Source organism: Rhamphochromis longiceps, linkage group LG3, assembly GCF_057381845.1.
Source record: "Rhamphochromis longiceps isolate RC_006_pf linkage group LG3, R_longiceps_female_GT1.1, whole genome shotgun sequence".
NCBI lineage: Eukaryota > Metazoa > Chordata > Actinopteri > Cichliformes > Cichlidae > Rhamphochromis > Rhamphochromis longiceps.
Genome location: NC_140559.1, coordinates 526492 through 547985, shown reverse-complemented (window position 1 = coordinate 547985; position 21494 = coordinate 526492). Strand labels below are relative to the sequence as shown.

At 39.8% G+C, this 21494-nt stretch overlaps 1 protein-coding gene and 1 pseudogene across 1 annotated transcript in view; both read right to left on the bottom strand.

The window, feature by feature from the left end:
* Positions 1-21494, bottom strand: part of LOC146672412 (uncharacterized) — an 85110-nt gene that overhangs the window by 27399 nt on the left and 36217 nt on the right. The window lies entirely within an intron of this gene.
* On the bottom strand, positions 384-19525 carry LOC146672413 (uncharacterized; annotated as a pseudogene).

Genomic DNA, 21494 nt, shown 5'->3' with positions numbered 1-21494 from the left:
TACACCATAACATTCACATACCACCATGCCATCACAACAATTAGACACTGGTGATGAAAGAAGAGTTTCAAAAGCCATCACAATGTTCAAAATTATTATGAGTTTGATGTCAATTATGTTGCTAATCATGGCTATTTGTTTTTTGATTTGTTTGTTGCAGACCGACCCGGGAAACCAGTCTGAGCACGGAGGCCATGCCAGTCCGGCGTTGTTTGATACACCAATTACATCACGCGTGATCTATAGTGATTTAAAGCTGCGGGCAAGAGTGAAGCGCGAGGTCTCTGGTAAAAAGGATGAGTGTCTCAGCACATATGGTGGTTTAGAATTTGATTATGTTATTGGCTCCACAACTTCTTTTATGTTTGATCTGTGTGATGTTGTTAATTGTAGGGACGTCGGCAGTGCCTGGAGGGGATATAATGTGTGGCTCTGTTGGGATTATTCAGTGAGTACGCACTGCGAGAGGGGAAATCGTCCATATGACAGCTGGTGCCGTAATTGGGACCAGGTAAGGGGTTACACTGGGCAAAATTGGGAACCGTTAGAACTAGGATCAGAAAACGAGCTTAAATTACAGAGGGATTTTAGCCCCTCTGGAAACGCGTTAACCTTATCATTGGGGAATTGGCATCGCAAACAATCTATGTATTTGGTTCTGGGGGTGGAAACAGCGGGGGTTGATCCAAAAGGGTTAATTAAAGTTAATTTCCTAGAAAAAACTAATCGCGTACCGTCAGGTAGAGAAGACATGACAACTCGTGTGATTGCCAGCCCCACCAGCTCTGTTGCATCTTTTACAGGGCAGGAGGGGAGCGGGTCGTCGGAAGCTACACCAGAGGAGCACGAACCAAGGGAGAGGCGAGTAGTGTCGGTGGACTACACCACCCTGAAACCTCAGGATTTGATTGAACGCGCTACCGGGTTCAGTGACAGTAATATCTGGCTGGACTGGATAGCCCAAAATGCTAGAGAACAAAAAGTGGCTAATTGTGTAGCTTGCGCTTCTGCAAGGCCGTGTTTATTTATAGAGCCTGCACCTCTGCATCCAGAGGATCAGTGGGGCTATGATTGTATGCTGCGGATGACCAGAGGAGCTGTGAATACGGGGAACTGCACTGTGTTGTCCAGTCTATTTCCCCCTATTGGCAAGCTCACGCAAGTAGGGCCGTTTATGCCCCGGAAAGATAATTATACGTGCTTTAAGTTTACCACAGATAAAGTTAAATATCGGTTGGGGGAAATTGACCCCAGTTGGTGTTCGGTCACCCAGACGGGGAGGACCACCAACAATGTGAGTGATGCAGCCACCCTAATTGGGACTTGGGCTAGGAGCGGGCTGTATTACTATTGCGGGCACAGGACTCTATTGGTCAGAGTTCCTCTTGGGAGCGTGGGGATGTGCGCGATGGTGAGACTAGGAGCGCCACTTATGCTAATCGGAGATAAGGTAAAATCAATTCCCCCACACAATACGCGCACATTGGCAGCCAGGCGCAAAAGACACATTTTGAGGAAGAGAGGAATACATGACATAAATGTTTATGACCCTAGAATGAATTCCCCCACCTGGATCGACTCCATTGGAGTGCCCAGGGGGGTTCCAAATGAATTTAAACTTGTTGATCAAATAGCAGTCGGGTTTGAAAATATTCCAATAATTTCTGCTTTCTTTCCAGTGACCCCAAACAAGAACGTAGATAGGATCAATTACGTTCACTATAATGTACTGAGGCTCTCTAACCTCACCAGAGACGGCATGGAGGGGTTGGCGGAGCAGGTGGGTCCGACCTCGTTAATGGGAGTGCAGAATACAATGGCCCTTGATATGTTGTTAGCGGAAAAAGGGGGCGTTTGTATAGTCCGTTGGAAGGCTGGCTGATCTCAGTGTTCGGACGGTGGAAGGGGGTTATCGCTTCGGTCATGTTTTCTTTGTCTGTTGTGGTGGGTATTATGGTTATTTGTTGTTGTCTCATCCCTTGTGCCAGAAGAATGTTCAAAAGTATGTCTGTGAGGGCAGTGGACCCTGGAGTCATTACTCCAATGTCCATGATGCCAATGATGCATGTGGAACTGAATGTGTAGGCCAAGGAGGGAAACAACTGTTTGTGACCTCTGGATTCTCCAGAGGTCAACAGAGGGAATTGTAGAATAAGGAGGGGATGTTTTTCTCATTTTCATTCATTATTTTAATATGGCATTATTAGTTCATTAGAAGTATATAACCAGCTTTGCATTAAACATAAATTGAAGTTTTTGACCTTACATTATTCTTTGCATTACAGTGATGGTGATAACTTTAGTTTGATCTTTTCTTACAGGTACCAGAATAATAACATGATTTTCCATTGCAGATGTAACCATGATCATTCCATACACATTGCAGTTTGTTGCTTATTCTAGAGTTGTGCTCAAGGTAATTAAAGGTTAAAAGCTACAGCCAGCGCGAGTCTGGCTGATCTATGGAGGGCAAAGGCTTTGAGCTTGGAAGGCCGCACGCGCTTACACAGCACTTATAAGATGTTATTCTTGGTGATTTTGTGCTTAGTCATGTTTTAATATGTTTTAAGTAGAAGTAGCTGATCCAGCAATATTCATTTAATATTATATACTTGATTTAGAGCAATACACACTGATGGTCTTAACAAATGAAAGAGTCCTTGTAGCTGCCATGTTGTGTCTTAGCAGGGTACAGACGGTTCCAGAAGACGGGGGGCAGTCAGCGTCTGCCCTCGCGAAGAAGACAATGTTATTCTTTGTGTTAAATAAAATTGTCAACATTGATTGTATTACACCTGTCACTACGCATGAGGGGGCGTTCTAATACCCTGATTTCATAAAACTATGATGATGTGTTTTTTGAGATGAGATCTGACACTGTCTGCATACAGTGTCCATCTCCCACGTGTGTGATCATTAAATCATCGTTTGACTCAACCCGACCGGACCAGTGTTGTTATTGTGGGTTTTTCCTCTGGTGTCCATCCCCAATATTTTGAACCTTAACAGTATCGTCACTGATTTCTAGAATCGATTCGATTCCAATTCACAAGGTCCTGAATCGATTCGATCCACGATTCGATTCGATTCGATTTGAACCTGGGAAATTTTGCCTCAGACAGTCAGAAATATTATAATTCAGATCAGTACATTTACATATTTTTGTATCTATAAAAAGGAAGCTGACACTTTTCAGACTTTATCAAAGGCGTGAGCATCACAGCAGATGCCTTTGTGTCAAAGTAGCTGAAGATAAAACACAGAAAAACATGAAGGTGATTTTCCTGGCCTGGGATTTTATAAAAATATTCTGCAGTACATCGAAAACAAAAGAAAACCATTAATCAACTTATGCACATTACCTCTGAAGTTACAGCGGTTTTATTAGAGACACTGCTAAGCGTTTTGCATTTTGTATAATTTAAAAAAGTTCAAATTTGTTCAGAAGCCTATTGAACGGCAGAAATTAGGTTTTCTTTTAGGAAGTAAGTAAAAGGAAAAAAACATCGGCCGACAGGGCTGTGAACAATGGTAAAAGCGAATAATGCAGAAAATGGTTGTCATGGTAATGGGAGCATTGCCAGCAGAAGGATCATCTCCAAATAGGAGAAGCCCAGAAAGTTACAGAATAAACATGAGCCACCCTAAACTGTTTTGACTAATCACCTAAGTGTCTGGTTTATCCCACATAACAAGATTTTATTGTTTGGGTGTGGGGCTCTTTGTTTGTAGGTGACTCCTGAGCGAGCAGAGAGACATGGCAGCTGTTTTTTAAATTTTTTTTAACTTAAATTTTTCTTGTGCGTAACAAGCAAGCGAATAATGCAGAAAACAGATTTCGGGGATAGACAGGAAACTGTTCTTGAAGTACACTGAGAAAGAGAGAGAGAGAGAGAGAGCTGTGCATGAAGTGTGGTTTTATTGTGGTGGAAGCAAAACAGCAAAAGTAAGAGGGAGTCCATGACAATGTTTATGTGAAGCTTAGTTTGGATCTTCTTTTGCTGCTGGTTCGGTAAATATTGTTTGGAGAGCGATAAAACTAACAGCTTTAGAATCGTGAACACAAAGCGCAGACCTGCCGAAACATCAGAATCAGCGAGCTGTTGGCTTTAACACTGCATACGTAATCAAAGCAAGCCTCGACAGGCGCTTCACAAAAACTCCCCCGAGATTACCCAACACATGCTTCAAAGCTTCGACACACAGGACACATCACTACCTTTCACCTGCCTGCCCTCCCTGCTTCACTTTCGGTATCCCATGAATTGGATGATTCTCACATACCTCTACCTGCTGATAAGTAAGCCAAACAATAATTCTTTTGGATCGATTACTTCAAGTTCCACTTGGTTCCACTCTGATTCTCCCCTTCTTCTGTTACAGTGTCTCTGACCTGTGGCTCGCTCTTTCACCAGGTTCAATGTTTCAATCAACACCATATTCTATCTCTGGGATCTCTCTGTCACGTTCAATGAACTCATGTTGCATTAATCTCGTAGCATTTTGCTCTCGTTTTTGTTATTAGTGTCTTCATGATCACAGTATCTAGCTCATGCATTTGTATATCGCACCATTCATGTTTATAGTTTGCTCCTGTTCGTAGCCAAAACTCATGATCATGAGTGTTTACCATTGCTCACAATTCATGTAGCTTGCTCTCGTCCATGTATATAGCCTGTGCCCTTATCACTAGTGTTTGCCTTTACTTATTGTTTAATATTTTTCTCATGCCCTTGTATATGTCACCATTTATGTTCACAAGTGTTTCCCCCTGCTCTGTAAATAAAAGGATACTATCACGCATTCTGAGCCTCTGCTTTTGGGTCCATTTTGTGTTTTGGCAGCTTCTGCCCTAACGGTTTTGGTATGTTAGCTCTATGACAGCTGTGATCGAGTCTAAACTGAATAAGCAGTGCTCTGGAGAAAAGAGGAAAAAGTCAGTAGAAGCAAGACAGAATACATGTGTATGTGTGTGAGAGAGAGGGAGGTGAACAGGCGAACATGCATGGAGCAGAAATGGTGAAAGTGAAAGAGTTTAAATATCAAGGGTCAGCCATCCAAAGACAGTGTGCAAGATGGGTGAAGAAGAGTGGTAGCCGGGTGGAGATGAGAAGAATAGGACAGAATCATGACAGAACAATAGAATGGGTTTCAAAGGTGAAAAGGAAGCTTTACAAAAAGGTAGTGAGATGTGCCATGATGTTTGGTTTGGAGATGGTGGTAACAAAAAGACAGGAGCACGAACTGAATGTATTAAGATTAGAAACAAGTATGTGTGAGTACAAGAAAACAATTATTCAGGTTCAGAGAATTTTCAAGATGGCGTCAGTGTTTTTGGCGAGCTGTCTCCTCAAGCTTTGTCTACTGTCTGCTATCCTATTTTCTTTGTGTTATTCTGACACCTTTGCGCTTCTTACCTATGATAGTCAAACTCAAGCCATTGACTCATCAAACGTCTGGTTTCAAGTGGCAATCAGGGAACTTTTTCTCAACTCCGACGGATATCTCTAAACATTTACACCGCTTTCCAGCTACCCTTCCACCTAGGAAAGGTCATAGGAGATGGGGTAAATGGGGTGTTGCACCCTCAGAGAGACATGACTCCATTCTCATTTTGGGAACTTTATTCTCCTCAGTTCAGGTTTGGAGTTTACAGGCAGCATAGCATATCATCAGCAAAACATCGCTCTCATGTCTGAGACACTATTTTTTTTCTTTCTCTTTGCACTTACTGATGACATCACACCTCTGAACTCTGGCCTCCTGGAGCTAGTGAACTAAAAAAATTAACTAGACATGTGTCCAAAAATAAAACACAATTAAATAATAATAGTCTTTAGAGATTTTCCCAATCATTCAGAAAATGTAAGTTTTATAACTACTTTTAGAGCGCAACAGGGGCGGTATTCGTGTTCGCCTCAAGGCTTACTTAAACTCACTTGATGCGACCAGCTACCAGGTATTTGTAAATACCCTATCTTCTTCTCATGCTCCCTGGGGCCGCTTCTGCTATAGATTGCCCTGTCATCGCTGGTTAAGTGTCCTGTTGGACACTATGCTCACCTAGACCCCCCGGCCGAGTGCCCACCTGTTCGGGGCTGGGTGCGGCTCTCCAGAGGTGGTGTAAACTACAGCAATTTTTGCCTGCTGAGATCTGTTCCAACTAGCAACAACCCAACTATACTTCGGATGGCTCTGCTAAATGTTAGATCGCTGGCAAACAAGACTTTTATTTTAAACAACTTTTTCCTCCCGTCTGGGCTGGATTTTCTTTATCTGACGGAAACCTGGCTTCGTCCAGAGGAATCTTCTGCTTTTTCAGAACTTCTTGCCCCAGATTGTGCCTTTGCTAGCTCCCCTAGGATCTCTGGCAGAGGTGGAGGATTGGCTTCGATTTTTTAACACAAATTCTGATGCCAGGAACTACCACCCGTCTCTTTCACCAGCTTCGAGGTGCAGCTGCTGGAACTGAACTGTGCTCCCCCAATTCTTTGTGTTGTGATGTATCGACCCCCGAAATCTGTTAAGGATTTTATTTTTTGAGTTTGCTGAACTACTAGGGAGCCTGTTTTTACCCTACGACCGTGTTTTAATTGTTGGTGAATTTAATATACATGTCTGTTGTGAGGCAAGCACACTAACAAAGGATTTCATTGCCCTTATTGACACTTTTAATCTTACGCAATGGGTAAGTGAACCAACGCATTTAAAAGGTCATTCGCTTGATCTAGTTTTGTCTGACGGTCTGGATATTCGTATAACGGATATCAAGGACTCTGGGATCTCTGATCATTCTGTGGTTATGTTTAATGTGGTTATGTTTAATGTTACGCTCCGACATATGGAGCTTAACTGCGAGGGTCCCTTGCGCCAGATGTGCTCGATTAATTCTGAAACCATTACTAACTTCTCTACTCTTTTCGCCAACTATGCGCTGCCTGATTCCGTCTGTCTTGTGGATTTATCGGTTGACGAGTTTACCAACCTTTTTAATTCCACATGTTCCTCTATTCTGGACACTGTGGCTCTGCCTAAGACTAAGCATACTAAGTCGTCATGCCAATCCTGGCTGAATGAAACTACCCGTGCTCTCATGCCCGAATGCCGTCGTGCTGAGAAGAAGTGGAAAAAGGACAACCTCGAAGTGTCAGTGGAAATCCTCCATAATTGTTTGTCAAAATATCAGAAGACCGTCAAAGCTGCTAAATCTGCCTACTTATCAGGTGTTATTTTGACTAATTGCCACAAGCCCCACGCTCTTTTTAAGATTTTTAACTCTGTGATTAATCCTCATCCTACCGCACACAAGGAGGCTTCTCTGGCTTTTTGTGAAAGTTTTTTAAGGTATTTTATGGAAAAAATCACTACTTTAAGGGCCCCATTTTTATCGGTAGTCCCACATCAAGTTCCAGTTTCTAAATGCTCTGCTGTCTTTCAGCAGTTTGAGCCTGTGTCTCTAAAGGAAATAATTGACCACTTCACAATCTCCAATTCCCCACATGATATTCTCCCTGCCCGTATTTTTAAGGAAGCGTTGAATGCTATTGGGCCTTGTATTTTATTAATTATGAATGCATCATTGTCTTTGGGCTGTGTACCGTCTGCCTTCAAGCATCCTGTTGTTCAACCCGTTATAAAGAAGACTAATCTTGACTCCAGTGTTCTTTCAAATTATAGACCAATTTCTAAGCTTCCCTTTATGTCAAAGATCCTGGAAAAAGTGGTCTGTAAACAACTTCAGACCTTCTACCAATGGTATTACTGAAAAATTCCAGTCGGGCTTCAAGCCTCGACATATTACTGAGACAGCTTTGTTAAGAGTTTTTAATGATCTCCTTTTAACCACTGACTCAGGTTGCTCTGTGGTTCTAGTCTTACTGGATCTGACTTCTGCGTTTGAAACAGTAGATCATAACATTTTATTATCAAGGTTAGAGCAAGTAGTTGGCCTTAAGGGCACAGCCTTATCATGGTTTAAATCTTATCTTTCAGAGAGGTCACTCTCTATCACTATGGGGCAATACTCCTCCTCTGCTCCGTTTCTCTGTGGTGTGTCCCAGGTGTCTGTTTTGGGCCCTGTGCTATTCTCTCTGTACATGTTGCCCTTGGGATCTATTTTCCAAAGATATAATATTTCTTTCCATTGTTATGCCGATGACATTCAAATTTATTTTCCTTTGAGTTTGACTGTCATAGATCCATTGCATACATTGTTTAACTGTCTTCATGATGTGAGAACCTGGCTATCGCAAAACTCTCTAACCTTGAATGACAGTAAAACTGAAGTTATTGTCTTTGACAGCCATATTCCATTGAACCAACTAACCGATACCCTTGGCCCCCTTGCTAGCTACCTCTCCCACATTGTAAGAGACCTTGGGGTACTCTTGGATAGCTCCTTCAAATTAGAGAAACAAGTTTCTACTGTGGTTAAATCTAGCTTCTATCAGCTACATCAAATTTCTAAAGCTAAGCTTTTCCTCTCCCCCAAGGACCTTGAAAAGCTTATTCATGCATTCGTTACCTCTAGACTGGACTATTGTAACTCCCTCTATTTAGGCCTCCCTCACTCCTCTCTTTACAAGTTGCAATTAGTTCAGAACACTGCTGCACGCCTTTTATCGTTTGCCAGAATGCATGATCATATTACTCCAGTTTTAGCTAACTTACACTGTTTTTTTTTTTTGCATTGATTTTAAAATCCTTTTACTCACTTATAAAATTTTAAATAACACTGCCCCTAGTTATTTAACAGAACTTCTTCATTTGTGTTGGAGCTATTTGTTCTTATTTGTTCTTATTTTAAAATTAGTTAAAGTTTGTTGTTAGTTTACTTATATTTTGGGGTTTATTTACAAGTTTATTTGTCGGTTAACATTTTGTTTCAATGTTTGTTTGATGTTACTTTGTTAAGTCAGTAGTCAGTAAGAGCTGTAGGGCCATTTTTCTTTCTATAAATAAAGAGACTGGTATAGGACTAGCGTGCACTGGGGTGGGCCTATGGTTTTTTACCAGAGCAGGAGAAGCAGCGGGAAGTAACAAAAAATGGATCTTGTTATTGCTTGCCAAACTGGATAAAATAAACCATAAAAACGCAACTTTCAAGTTTGGACAGTGGACTTCTTTTGCCTGCGTACGAAATAGTATCTCAGTGTCGCAGTGGCTCGTGGACTTTTAATTGTGGGATGTTTGGTTTGTCAAACAAAAGGAATTGCCACTACAATTTGTATAATCCTATAAAAGCACTAAGATCTTGTAACCAGATGCTCTTAATGCAACCTAAGTCTAGGTTGAAAACAAGAGGTGATCATACCAAGCACACCTTTGTTTTTCTTGTGACATTACCAATAAGTTTGATGTGTCACATGGCCCTCTTCCTATAGAAAAAACAAAGGTTGTATCCAAGATGGCCGACTTCTAAATGGCCACCATGGTCACCACCCATCTTGAGGAGTTTGCACCCTCACAAATACTAATGTGCCACAGACAGAACTTTAATATCACCAACCATTCCCATGTTATTACGGTGTATCCATATATATGGCCCACCCTGTACTTCGCCCTGAAAATCTTAGACATATTGTATCTAACCAGATTCTTACTCTGGATGGCATTACCTTGGCCTCCAGTAACATTGTGAGGAACCTTGGTGTAATTTTTGACCAAGTGCACATATGAAAAAAATATATAGGGCTTCTTTCTTCCATTTGTGCAATATCTCTAAAATTAGAAATATCCTGTCTCAGAGTGATGCTGAAAAACTAGTTCATGCATTTATTACTTCTAGGCTGGACTACTGTGATTCATTATTATCAGGATGTCCCAAAAACTCCCTGAAAAGCTTTCAATTAATCCAAAATGCTGCAACAAGAGTCCTGACAGGGACCAGAAAAAGAGAGCATATTTTTCCTTTATTGGCTTCCTGTTAAATCCAGAATTGAATTCAAAATCCTGCTCCTCACATACAAGGTCTTAAATAATCAGGCCCCATCTTATCCATCTTACCAACCGCCCCCAACATGTCCGTCTTGATAACCGCTGCTCGTCTACAATTACAATGAACCATAATACGGTGTACCACAAGGCTGTGTGATGAGCCCTTTCCTCTACTCTCTCTTCACCCACGACTGCAGACCTGCTGATGGTTCCAACACCATCATTAAGTTTGCAGATGACACCACGGTGATTGGCCTCATCAGTGACAACGATGAGGCCGCCTACAGGGAGGAGGTGGATTGTCTGGCTGAGTGGTGTGACACAAACAACCTGCTGCTTAACACAGAGAAGACCAAGGAGCTCATCGTGGACTACAGGAGGAATGCTGACCCACATCCACCCATCCACATTAAGGGGACGGCTGTGGAGCGTGTGAGCAGCTTCAAGTTCCTGGGAGTCCAGATCTCCAAGGATCTCATCTGGACGACCAACTGCTCCAAGCTGGTCAAGAAGGCTCACCAGCGCCTCTTCTTCTTGAGGACTCTGAGGAAGAACCACCTGTCCTCAGACATCCTGGTGAACTTCTATCGTTGCACCATCGAGAGCATCCTGACCAACTGTATAACAGTCTGGTACGGGAACTGCTCTGCCTCGGACCGGAAGGCGTTGCAGAGGGTCGTGAAAACTGCCCAGCGCATCGCCGGAGCACCACTTCCTGCCATAAAAGACATCTACAGGAAGCGGTGTCTAAAAAGGGCTGGGAAAATCATCAAAGATCCCAGTCACCCATCACATGGACTCTTCACCCTCCTGCCCTCTGGGAGGCGCTACAGGAGCCTCTGGACTAAGACCACCAGGTACCAGAACAGCTTCTTCCCCACAGCTGTCAGACTCCTGAACTCTGCCTCCTGACATCTGACCCACGTTAACACATGGACTGAACATACACACACCCACAACCACCTACACACACACACACACACACACACACACACGATGGACAACTGTACCCTCAAACACAAAATAATAACATGGACTGAACCACCACTCACAACCACTAGCACTTTATATAGCCTCTGTAGAAATTATCCACATATCTCACTTATCTTAACTGCACTACTGTATAGCTCTGTGTAAATAATCATTCTGTACATACGATAATTTTTAATCCTACAACTGTTTATAACCTGCATAGTTCACATTTCTGTATAACTGTAGATCTCAGATTTCTGTATAGTTTTTTTATTTCATATTTATATCCTGTTCATAGCCTGTACATAGCTTGTACTCACTACAGCCTGTACATACTTATAGTTATAGAATATTCACAACATACTTCATACCGTGTACATTATAACATATCATAATAGACCCATTTCTGTAATATACTTACATATCTATATTATTGCTAATATATATTGTAATATACCTATATCACTAAGCACTTCTGGATGGATGCAAACTGCATTTCGTTGCCCTGTACCTGTGCATGTGCAATGACAATAAAGTTGAATTCTATTCTATTCTATTCTATTCTATTCTATTCTATTCTATTCTATCGTAATGACCTTGTAGTACCATATCACCCTATTAGAGCACACTCGCACTGCGGGCTTACTTGTTGTTCCTAGAGTATTTAAAAGTAGAATGGGAGATAGACCATTCAGTTTTCAGGCCCCTCTTCTGTGGAACCAGCTTCCAGTTTTAAGATTAGGCTTAAAACTTTCCTTTTTTCTAAAGCATATAGTGAGGGCTGGACCAGGTGACACTGAATCCTCCCTTAGTGATGCTGTACTAGTGTAGGCTGCTGGGGGACTCCTATGATGCGTTGAGTTTTTCCTTTTCAGTCACCTTTCTCACTCACTATGTGTTAATAGACCTCTGCATTGAATCACACTTGTTATTAATCTCTGTCTCTCTTCCACAGCATGTCTTTCATCCTCTCTTTCTTCTCTCACGAGTCGCAGCAGATGGCCCCGCCCCTCCCTGAGCTTGGTTCTGCCAGAGGTTTCTTCCTGTTAAAAGGGAGTTTTTCCTTCTCACTGTCGCCAAAGTGCTTGCTTATAGTTGTCATTTGATTGTTGGGTTTTTCTCTCTATGTATTATAGTATGGTCTACCTTACAATATAAAGTGCCTTGAGGAGACTGTTGTTGAGATTTGGAGATGCATAAATAGAATAGATTTGAAAAATTGAATAGATGATGAGTTTGATTCTTGGGAAGGAGTTGATCTCATGATGTCATTCTAGTGATGTCACTTCCTGGGCAGTCAGTGACTCGCATCCCATTGACATTGCATTAACAAGTCGACCTACAGTGCCTCGTTTTGAACCCTACTAAAGTACCTTGGTACCTTCTATCACCTTATCGAAAACACAAAAAAACGAGTAGAGTCAAGTTAAGCCGAGCTAAGTAGGTGCTAGTGGAAATTAAGCTTTTGTCACAAGATTTAGAAAGTTTTTCACAGATCTTCAGCACATTTTTCATCAAGAAAAGGCTGATCCAAATATTCATGGACAGCATCCTCCTGATTACTTTTATTTCAGGCAGTTAATTTTTAATATTTTAGTTACATATATGTGACAAACTTTCAGAAAATTTTGCAGTTTTGACAAAGTTAAATAATACAACTGCCAAGTCCAGTATGTATACAGCTTCCTGTGTTTGATTTGAGACAACACTAAACTGCTCCCACAGAGAATAGTAATATGAATGTATCCAAATTGAAAGACTACTTTTGGCTTTTTATTTGGCTGATTCTTAAATTTGTTTCATGTTTAGTAATTGTTAAAATAATGTTTAATAATGTGCTTCCTGATCGGAATATTTATGTTAAATCTGAAGAAAAGATACATGTGGTATCTCCACAAAAGTCCCCCCATTCTGTTCATTCCCTGCTCCATATTTTTAGCTTTAAAATCAGCTTTATGCATTTCAAAATGATCCTTCTTTATCTTACCCTGGCCCTTCGTGCTGATGGTTAGTTCAAACATCCTACTTTTGATTGGCGTCCCATGGCCAACAGAAGGTTTGAACATATAACTAAAGAGCAGATGTACCTCTGGTCCTCTTTGCTTTGATGACAATCTGTCCATAACTGATGTCTTCTGTTCTCACTGCAGAGTAGACTGCAGCTGGATCACTCCCTACACAAAATAATTAATTTAAATTACTGCAGGTACAACAAACACGACAGATTAAAATTATTTTTATTATTGGTTATATTAAAAAGAAAATACATGAGCACTTCTGGTACAGTTTTCTTGGATGTTTTATGACATACCTTGGGCCTAATCTATTTTTCCCCTCCCGGTGTTATTATTAGAGATGGCACGATACCACTTTTTTATGTCCGATACCGATACCAATATCAGAAATTTGGATATCTGCCGATACCGATATGAATCCGATATAGTGTGTTTTTAATCAATAAAACAGTTTTTTTATATCTTTCTGCATTTTGTATAAGTTCTAACTCAAGTTTAAATAAACAACGACACTAAAGCTATTAGTTATACCTGTATGTAAAAAATACACTGCGCTAAAAATATTTCATAGTTCAGCAATGCTGATCAATCTAATAAACTTAAACCTACTCCATCCTCCCTATTCTGGTATTTTAAAGAGTACTTAGAGAAATATTAAGCAACCTAACTAATAGGGTTGCAAACTCCCAGCAAAAAAAAAAAAAAAAATAGGGAGCCACCCCCCACCCTCCACCTCATGATGCTTAATCGACGTAATCAACTTTAATTTGACGCAGTGTAAAAAAAAATGCACAGAAATAAATTATTTTTCAAGAATAATTAAATAGATTCGACATCTTTCTTCAACAGAATTGCAGAATTTACAGATGGCACTTGGTACTAAAGGAAAAAGTACTAGCTTACTAGGGTATATTAGACTTAACAGTTACTATATACAGCAATGGACTTCTATACATTTTACATCAGATTAAAACTTTGGGTGTAAGATTCAAATAATTATTTATTGAAAGCTAGACATTTTAAATGAGAATAAGAAAGAAAAGTATGTCTTTGTGCCCCCTTTTCCCTGTTAATGACCTATCGGCCCCCCTGGCTAAACTTTGCTAGATCCGCCCCTGCACAGTTACCAGCCGTGTAAAAGGATCCTGGTCTAGAAAGTAATATTAAATAAATTCTAACAACAGCTTATCAAGCTTAAACGTGCTGCTGTTGTTCAGCAGCTGGTTTCCTCTTTCTGGTGCAAACTGGGCCAAAAACAAAGAAGAGAGACAGACTCGCGACAGAAAAGCCGATCAGCTGATCATTGATCAGTTTCCCGATTGAAGTAGCAGCAGGAGAGGGAGAGGTAGTCGCTCCATATATCGGTTGTTAAGCTTAACACTTTACAAACATTCAGAGATGAACTTACACACTTGCTTTACTTCTCTCTGGGATAACTTCCTCAGAGATGAAATGCTGGTATGAGGCTCCACACAGCCGCTCTATCAGTGAGGCATGCTGCTCTGACATGCTACGGTTATGAGCCGAGTTACGCCATCTTTTTTGATATTTAATGGATCGGATTACATTTTTTATTTCTCACTGATATCCGATCCAGTAATTTAGGTCAGTATCAGACCGATACCCATAGGTAATATCGGATCGGTCCATCTCTAGTTATTATATTAATTAGTCTACTTAATGCATTGCAGCTGTATAGAATAATGAAGGTAGAAAACTACAAAGCTGCCAGAGTCTATTAATATAGACTGACACACTTCACCACAGAGCACAAAGCAAACTGTTGCTTTGCAACTTGAATGCTATTATTAACCAAACCAAAATGGACTGGGGTGAGAATTCTCGTTAGCTTCAGAACACAAAAACAGGATGCTGCAGCTGTGGTTACAAACCGAACGTTGGCTGTACCTGAAAGCATGCAGTTAGTCATCTTTGTTCTGTTTAATCTGTCTCCATGCTAACAGCTTGTATGTGAATGAAACCCAAATAGCACAGACATGCGGGCCTCTTCTGAGCTGCTTTTGGCAATTGTTGCTCAATTGCGAAACTGCTGAATGATTTGTCACCCAAAAGTTGACAGAAAGTCATAAAGACATTATTCTATTTATTAATCATTACTAATAACAGATCAACAGTCTAGATCCACTACTATCATTCCCATGTGACTCATGACTGACCTAAAATAACAACAGGATACCTCAAAACAAGATCATAAGCTTTTTCACCATAATGTCGAGGATTCTGATGAATTTTCTAAAGTAACAACACCTGCAAAATTTGGAATAGGCCGGGTAGCCTGGTGGTACTTACCAGATGTTACTAATTACTAAGAGGGAGATCATTATAAAAAAAAAAAATTAATGTATTGTTAGAAATTTTAATGTTAGCATTTAGATTAAAACAAAGCATCAGTTCTTGGGTGCAGAAGTGAACCAGGAGACAAAAAAGAACAGATGTACCTCTCATCTTCGATTTATTTTTCTTGTCACTTATGATGACTTCTCCATAAATGACATCTTCAGTTCTCACTGCTGAGTAGACTGTGGCTGGGTCACTCTCTACACAATAAAACACATAGAGGACATCAGTGCAGATCATACAGAGTTGCTGATATTGATATTGATACTGCTCCTGCAGAAATATTTTTGAATCTTTTCAATTATTATTCATATTGTTATATTAGTTTGAAATAAATTAACATGACTGCCTCTTTACAGATAAATACAGGGGCAGGATGAGGCCCCTTTTTCAGGTTCATGGCCCACTTTTTTTGTGATGCACGATATAGGTTATGATAGATTAAAATAAATTATGCTACCTACCATCATGCAGACACAATATTGATACAATTTAAAAATTTTCACATCTATTCTTTGCATGTTATTTTATTGCTGTATTTATATTTACAGATACATAGTTTAAATAACTTCACTCTGTTAAAACTATTTCCCTCACTCATGGCCGCTTCATGTTTATTGGCATCAGCAGCATAGAATGGGCTTATCTGCTGCTTCAATGTAACAAAAACATTCCATTAAAGAATTATTCAATATTACACAGATCATACTGGAACCTATAAATTGTGTTTATTTTCATCTTAAAACTTTAGGATTGCTGTGAATTATCATCCACTTATTGGGCTCTAGAAAATAAAATAGGCTAATGACCTTGGTCATATGAATTTGTTTTACAACAAAGGTTGCGCTGACCTGACCCAGCGCTACCCATTGCTGGAAAGTGTGTGCCTGCTTTGTTAGTGCTGTTTTGCTTCAATTATCATTGAAAGATAAAGGTGGCAAATTTAAGGGACCCAGTTTGTTTTGCGGTTTGCTCAAATTACTTGGCAGCTTGGCAGGGGGACTCAACCTTGTTTCTTACTCAAACCTTTTCTCCTGTTCCAAAAAGTTGATTCTGTTCATATGAACGCTGCATTTTAGTGAGAGAAATGCTACATCCAGAATAACAATATGAACTTTTTGGGATTCTTTTTGGTTTCACTTTATTGTTCACTGTTTCCTTTTCTGTTTGTTGTTTTGGCATTGTAGAAGCTACTACTTAATGGTGTAAGTTAATTATAAATAGTTTGTAAGGTTGTAGAATTTATTTCTCGCATGCAGTTTTTGTTTGGAGACTCAGCTCAACAGCCCCAATTCTGAAATCCTGCTCTGGGGAAAAAAAGAGCAATGGGCCAAACCAGCAGAAACATTTCAGATACATTTCTAATAAACGACTAACTATCATTATAAACTTCAGAATTTATGAATAGACACTGATAATCGACATGTTGGTCTTAAATAAATATGAAAGTAAAGGAAAAATGGCACATAGTACTGAAAGTCCTTTTTTTAATTAGTGATTTTATTAGATCAGAATATTTGATAAATTTTATTAACAATTTTGGATTCATGACAGTGTGCATAGTTTATGAATGAGTTATAGATATTCATTTTTAGAAAAAACAAAAACAAAATAAAAACAATGCCTACAAACTTTTTTTTCTGCATAGCTGTTGGTTTGTGTTAACCACAAAGAGTAATACCAGTCCAGAAAGAACACTCAGTAAGCACAGAGTGAGATTTTAAAGATGAGTACATTTGAAAAAAAAAATAGCTTCCATACAAACAATGGGAAAATGAAAACTGTGTACCAATATTGGTTCAAAGTGTAAAAAATATCTACTGTAATTAAGGTTATAAGTCTAGCATTAAATCAATAAAATATTTTATCAAAAACAACTCTTATTTTCACACTTATAATAATCTCAACACAGAAATGGCCAAACACTTTTTTTAGTTTGTTTGTCCAAATTCAAATTTTTATTGTTCTTCACTCTATGCAAAAACCACATCTTAATCATTTGTAACTTTGTAGATCAGAGAATAAGCCCTCCTTGATAAAATTATGATTATAATGCACATGTGGACATTTTTACCATTTTAAGTTTCAATCTTAATTCTAAATAAACAAATGTATTCATCTTAGCATTTGAATAAACTGTGACATCCTTTTAAATTGTTGCATTTTATTTTCTGTTTTCATTTTTACTTTATTTTATCTATTCTTCATTAGTAAAGAATAGTGTTCTCACTGCTGAATAGATTGCAGCTGTATCACTCTGCACAATATAAAAGACACGCAGAGGACACCAGTGCAGATAGTGCAAAGTTGTTGCCTTATCGGGCTACTTAACTGTTTTTAGTACTAATTAACAGGTGTCTGTGTGATGCATCAGTGCAACCTTGGGTCCCCCAACACACACACACCGCCCCAGCCCAGTAACCCAGTAAAGGACATTATTACCTCTTTGTCTGTCTGGCTGTAGTTGGCGAGTTGATATTTTGATGTCGCTGTACATGATGTCTTCTCCATTTTCTTTTGGATCTGCTAAAATGAAGCAATAATGTTTAAGAAAGTTATTTCCCTCTAGACAATAAATAATAATGTAATTATAATGAGTGTATACTTCACTTAAGTCTACAAAACAAACCTTGACATGTATAGTCTACAAGTCTGAGTCTCACCTTCAGGTTTCCTATGAACAAGTCGTCTCATCAGCAGAACCAGTATCACCAGAAGAACCAAAACACAGACTGATGCACCAATCAACACAGGGAGGATGAAAGCCGTCTGGTTATTATCAGGTGGAGGTGTGGATGTAGGTGGAGGTGTGGTGGTGTGTTTGTCTAAAATAAAGCAAACACAGTCATTAAGTTGTCGTCACATTGTGAATGTTGAACCTGCAGAAACACAGACAGGTGAGTGTGTCACCTGTGACAGTGATCCAGCTGGATGGAGACTCTCCATGACCGCTGATGTCACACTTGTAGAGGCCTTCATCAGACCTGGAAACATGCTGGATGGTCATGTGACCTGTAGGCTGCTTCCTGATGAGGGGAGCCATCTTTATAGAAAGCAGCTGGGAGGTTGGAGGGAGTGGTCTCTGTTTTACAGAGCAGAGTGACGTCATCTCCCTCCATCACAGGGAGGACAGGACTCTGCAGGATCACTGATCCACCTCAACACAGAGACAAACTACAGCATTTCATCCATTTACACACAGCTTCATCAACACTAACTCCACACACTCAGCTTACCAGTGACTGTCAGGTTAACCATGTTACTGATGGGACCCTCTCTGGACTCACACCAGTAAACTCCACTGTCCTGTATTAAGATATAGCTGATGTTACAGGACGAACCAGCTGGTTTCCCCCACCCATCTCCACACTGGGTCTTGGTTTCTTTGCTTGTGTTTCTTCTCAGAGTCCATCCAGCAGAACTGTCGTCCTCCTCACAGCTCAGAGAAACAAAGTCATCTTTAAAGAACTGAGAGCTGCTGGGACTCACAGTCAGACAAGCTGTGGGGGTTAAAATGACATTACCATTGTTAAAATGATAGTTGCTGCATTGCAACTATCATTTTTTTAAAATCCAATCTGCAAACATGAACCCAATCAGGTCATATCGGTGAGTGTTTAAGGGATTTAAACTGTGACAGAAGGTTACTGACCTTGGTTTGTTGTGCAGTTCAGCAGTGAGATCAGAACTAAAGAGAAATGAGACTTTGAGCTGAACATGAAGAACAACTCAACCCACACAAACAGCTGAGAAATCCACAAACGAATCCATCCCTTATACATATTTCATATCCATCTTATTATATTTATCTCAGCCTATCTTATGTTTCCTCATCAAATGACTGGAAAGCATATAATCCTTAAATATACCTGGTGAACGACTCCATATATTCACACAATTTAAACTGTCCATGGTTTAAAAGCAGTTAAAATGATCAACATGTGCACTGACTACACTATGAGTAAAGTCATGCGTCCACTGTCCACCTGTGTTCATATAATGAGTGAATGATTTGATCGTTTCACTGCCTGCTGTGTTTCCTCGACTCCTGAGCAAAGATAAAGAGTCAGTCAGACCTGCAGTTGGTCCTCATGGTGTTTTCAACTTGAATTCAGCCTGATTTGTTTTTCATGTCTTTTCCTCCATCATCAGTTATCAGGAGAGCAGACAGTCAAAGTCCAAGAATTCAAACAAACACAGAGATTCTACTTACAGAGCAGACACAGCACAGATGTTTCCTTCATCGTCCTTCTCACTCATTTGAGCTTTTTTCATTTCTGTCACTGACACCAAAGCCCTCCCTCTTCCTCTGAGCACCAGCTTTTCTATTGGCTCAAAAGTAGCAGTGGGAGACTACCTTTTTGTCTTAGTATAAAATGATAAAACAATTTTAAAAATATAGGTATAAAAACACTCCAATGGTCTTTAGTCTTAAATACGCTGAATCTATAATGCTCACAGTCATCAGTCTGTTCACCGAAAAGACATTTGAAAAATCAAATGTACTCTGGTGTCAGTGAGCTGTAGTTGATGAACAAATCTATTTACATTTACTGGAGGTTCCAGTTTGTTATATATTTATATATACATTTCTCGAATATCCTTCGAATCTCGACTAGGGTGTGCATCCAGTAAGGGTCTCCAGGCTAGGTGCCCCATGCTAACCAAGAGTATGTGAGAGAAATAAGGAGATGAAGCCATACCAGCTCAGACGTTACCCAAAATAACAAGATCAACTTCAGGTGTTGAGGAACCAGAAGACACTGATGAGAACAGTGGCTACTGGAACAATAAGGCACAAGTAAGCATGGGATGAGAACAGGGCGCTATCGGAATTTTACTACGCAAGTAATCCCAGTAGGATGGGATTACAGGATAGGTTACATGAAGCGGATGTGGGACCCGTGGAATCTTTGATACCCAACATCAATGCTGACAGTGAAACAACTAGCAGCTCAGTGCTCCAACACAGGGAGCAACTCCTGCATTGAAGGCATTGAATTTGAGAGCAGCTGACCTGAGAGAAAGGAACATCCGTAACCCTTCTCTTCACCTTGTATTTGCTTTAATGTTGTTTTTACTTCTAATTATTATTGTATTTAAATTGGTTGATGTTTTATTTATTTTCAATATCTTTGCTTCTCTCTGTGCCTCTGTAAAGCACTCTGAATGGTCTTGTGTCCGCTCTGGTGGATGGATCATATGGTAGTGCAATTCATCCTCATTGGTGATTGGTCCAAAGTCTAGAGTAAAAGAAGGGGAAAGAAGAGGCTTGTGATTGGTCAAAAATGTGCAATGAAGGAGACTTCTGTTTTTCATTCAGTCTGTTATTAGTTATTAGTTAGTCTGTTATCTATTTAGTAATTATTATTATTACATTAATTATTACATTAATTATTAATTAGTTAGTCTGTTATCTATTCCTTTTTCTTTATCAGCTGATGCCTGGACTGGTGTCTGTGGTCTTAAGCAATATGTTATTTATTTATTTTTACTGGTTTACAATGACGGTACAGTAGGCATTATCAGTGTACATACAATAAAAGCATCTAGTCTTTACTCCAATATTGATGAGGATTTTCCTTTGGCTCTTTTGAACCAAAACAGGTTGGAAAATCACCTGAAATTAAGAGCAATTGAGAATGAATTGCTTTCTTTTCTTCTGTGTTATTATGATGTGCAAAGACTAGCAATAAGAGCAATCTTTTAGGCTCTCCTCATGAGACAATGTAATTGTTTTACTTTTAATACTGGTAAAATGTGAAGGATTATTCATACCATTACACTGTCATTTACAGACAAGCAAGAAATTAAAGGCATACCCTGAACTCTTGACCCCTACACGGAGAGACATTGTTGCACTTTCTTGTCACGTTAGGGTCCACTTGTCAAAGGGAAAAGAGTTGTAAAATCAGTGCAAAGTTGCTGTGAGAGATTATGTTTGTCCTGTGACATAGTTGTGTCTTCTAAACCTGTTGGCAGAGAATGCTATTTGTGTGTGACTTACAGTTTTTCTCAGTCGCTTTGGTGCGTTTCTCAGATCAGAATTGAAATTCTCATTACTATTAGTTCAACCTCCACAACACTCAGTCATTTGTGCACATCATAGTAGCAATTTCTCCTCTCTCTGAACAAACTGCAAATGATTTTGGACATGAATCAGTTGCTTCCATACATTTCCCTGCTGCTTTCTGACATTTCCATTTGCTTATG